The 3,585-nt window shown below is 37.8% G+C and overlaps 1 long non-coding RNA gene across 1 annotated transcript; it reads left to right on the top strand.

Moving 5' to 3' along the window:
* The first annotated feature begins 225 nt into the window (after positions 1-225).
* Positions 226-2,378, top strand: LOC139136974 (uncharacterized). The gene is made up of 2 exons (XR_011553280.1): positions 226-435; positions 1,443-2,378. It is a non-coding gene; the product is annotated as an uncharacterized lncRNA (long non-coding RNA).
* Positions 2,379-3,585: the final 1,207 nt, after the last annotated feature.

The raw sequence follows: 3,585 nt of genomic DNA, 5'->3' as shown, positions 1-3,585 counted from the left end.
TGGCGAACAACAAATATATGGTGCACTGTGTAATATTTTTTGTCTAACAAGAGTGACAAAAATTGCATTTTGTCATAATTGAACATAATAATAATAACTTCTAAGCAAATTCTTCCTGTGAATATTTGAGCACTTAGGGGGTCGTAAACAGTAAAGCGCACCTTGATGACTTTGATGTACATGTGTTAAAGTTGTACCTGGTCCCAGGAGTGGGTTGTCATGCAGTTACGAGCCGTCCAGTTGACAAGCAACACGTTTTTATTCAAGTTATTCTCCGTTCAACCCCAGTTTAACCATGACGAAACTACACAACCCATTTTCGAAACTTGGACGGAAGAGAGCAAACTTTTCAACAACAGCGACATGTCGACAAGTACCTAAATCGCCGCAATCATAGTTATACAACATCAGCTGGACAGCCGTTGTGTAATCCAGGTATGTATCGTTGTCCTCTCAACTTGTCCCAGTGTTTTCGATACTTTTTCTTGTATACCTCTTTATAGAAATATCTTTATCAGGTACAAGTATCTAACATTTTAATATGTTTTCATTCACAATAGTCCTGACTGTTGCAAATGTACACCAATTCCTAGCTCTCCGTTCCAAAGCCCTTTATAAAGGCTTTATGCTAATTTGACCTTTTCATGCCATGCCCTGCATCAGACCCAGGGAAGAGTGTAAATGCCTTGCAGACATATGTACACGCATAAGCCCTAAAATGACAAAGTAACATGAATGGTTTACGTTCTACCGTTTGTTAAACCCCGACTTGAAAAGGTCAGGGATCGTAAAAACTGAAGTCTTGAGAAGACTAGGCGTTTCTGTCTTTTGTTTTCCTCTCAAAGTGCAGTCATTGTATAAATATGTTGCGAGGACTCTTAATTCTTACATCTCAAATTTATGTTATATGTATTGTGATTTCATGATGGGAAAGCCCTATTCAATTTTGGGGGTAGTTTTGGTAGCATTCTCAGAGGCATATGCATCTCCATTCACTCAGTTGCCATTCAGCGATGGCCACTGCTATAATAACTACACTGTTATGCAAATAAGCCACTTTGCTATCAGTAATTCCTTGGGAGCAGACTTTTCACACCTGACCAAACCTTTCCGAACTTCTAAAAATTTGGGTTTCCTTTCAGTGACAAGAAAGTCAAGCTGATGCTTTAGCGCTGAAAGATTCACACAATTCCTTGAGCCAATGTTAATGCATATTGTTTTATAGCAAATAATAACATCTTTTTCAGCAATGTTAAAAAGCTGAAAATGAAGAATCAAGAGATAAAAATATCACACAATTTTCATAGATAATTGCGAACACAAATATAAATAACACTGTTATTCAATAACGCAGTGACCCTTATCTCTTATTTATTCATTTACTGCCTCTGTGATTAGTTACCCTTTTTACTAATCTGTTTTCAATTTATTTTGTCTTGCAGGCCATGAAGACGAATCATCGTGTGCTTCTGAATGACGACAACATGACTCTTGACGGGTTTACTCCTGAACTGATGTAAGATGAAAAAGAGGAGGGTGTATTTGTCATCTTGAGGTCTCCTGCTTGAAGAGCAAACCCATTGAATGAACTTTCATGTACATTAGATGCCTGTCTAAAAGAAAAAGTGTATTTTAAAATTCTAAGAGGAAGGCAGTCATTCTACTCATTGCATCTGAAAACAGTGAGGAAATACGCAGCAGATCTCATCTTATCAACGCATTATGATTACCCAGATTTCACTACCATTGTTGACTCAATTTTTTCAAACGCTGATTATCTCTTGGCCCTCCACCTGTCCCTCCACAGTTAACATATCTTAAAACAACTTGTTGTGAACTTTGGTATACATGAAATTTTCTCTTAAACCACTTGTTCATTTGCTTTGAAATTTAGTAGGCAGGTTCCTGAAGCCAAAACAACCGAGTAAGATTTTATTAAATTATGGTGAAGTTTGCATGTAATTGTATTTTGGGGGCAATTTTTGCCCTTTTAATGAAACAAATATCTTCTGAGAAACTGCAACTCAACTTATTCCTTTGAAATTTTGCACTCAGGTTGCCACCGGTGATCTGAGTAAGTTGTCTTCTGATATATGTTTATCCCCATTGATGAGTTGTAATGCATGCCAATATCACAAAGGGGCTCTGTTAGCCGCAACATAGCTTGTTTTCTTTCCAAACAAAAAAGAACATGTGCTATACCCGATTAGAGAATTTCCCAAAGACCAGTGGAGTAATTCCAATATCCGTGCAACATGCAACTGTTCTGAAATATTGTTTACAGTTCTAGTGGTTCTTTTTACTCCTTTATGTATTTATTTTTTAAAACTCTGATTGAATTCTAGTTTTGAAATAAAGTTTTAATTTTTCTTTGTAAATATTTGCTGTGTAAAATATTTGTTGAGTGTGTGTGTGATAAGTGACACTACTTCTGGCGAAAATATCATGTCATCATGTTGGTAAAAGGTCTATAGATATATAGACAACTTTTTACCCAGATGAGTCCTTCTTACCCTCACATGATTTAAATATCGAATCACAACAGTGATCCTCAAGTTTATAATCGGATGCAATGTTTTATTTGTAGCAGTAACTCAGTTACTGTCCTAAGTTACTGTTGAAATGAAATAATTTGCCTTGTAGATTAGTACACGCCTCTCGGTGGGCTTTCATTGATTTAGTGGCTGAAATTATTCCGTGAAAATTCAGTATTGTTCACTGCCAGCATTCTAATGTTTGAGAAGCTCAAACCAAATATGATAATTACAGATGCCATATATGGTAACATTTGTATATAAATACAAAACTGTATTAACCTGAATTTATGTAAATCCTGAAAAATAAACAGGAAGCGCTGCCAGCACATTGGCTAGAAATACACGTAAATACAGGCAAATGTAACCCTTTATTTACAGTGAATATAGGTAAATACAGGAGATGTATTTACCATGTATCAACAGTGCATATACAGGTAAATACAGGCTGTATTTTCCTGTATTTACCATAAATACATGGCTGTATTTACCTGTATCTGTCTGAATTTGCAGCAAATACAGCCAAAATACAGGGTCAATACACTCTGCATTTTAGCCTTTTCACGCAGTATTTCTGATTTTTTATTCGTTTTCGCAATGTCTGGATTTTATTACTTTTGCAAACCACAAAATTCCAACCATTTCGTGTAAGACAGTGCCAAGCCGTGGTCCCTGCCACGCTGAATATCCATGGCCTCTAAATCGAGTGACATCCGATCTGAAGTCTCAAACAAATGCTCAGTCAATGCAGACGACACAAGTTCTTCAGAGTTCAAGTCTTTGGCGCCAACAGCAAACAACCCCCGTATTATGGGATCGATGCCGCCCTGTTCAATAATTCGCCATGGCTGGAAGAATCCATGTTGAAGCATCAAGTTCCCCTCTGGAATCGGCTCAAAATCAGAATCGAGTCGGGCAATCACTGGTGCGATGAACGCGTGGCCACAGCGAAGTGCAACTGTAGCGAAAACGTTGCTCACCGAAGCATCCACATCGGGCTTATACCCCCTGTGAGGGCCCACCTTGTCCAAGGCGCGCTTGCTAGCTATGC

Source organism: Ptychodera flava, chromosome 1, assembly GCF_041260155.1.
Source record: "Ptychodera flava strain L36383 chromosome 1, AS_Pfla_20210202, whole genome shotgun sequence".
NCBI classification, from domain to species: Eukaryota; Metazoa; Hemichordata; class Enteropneusta; family Ptychoderidae; genus Ptychodera; species Ptychodera flava.
Note: the sequence above shows the minus strand (reverse complement) of the source record. Positions and strands in the feature narration are given on the sequence as shown.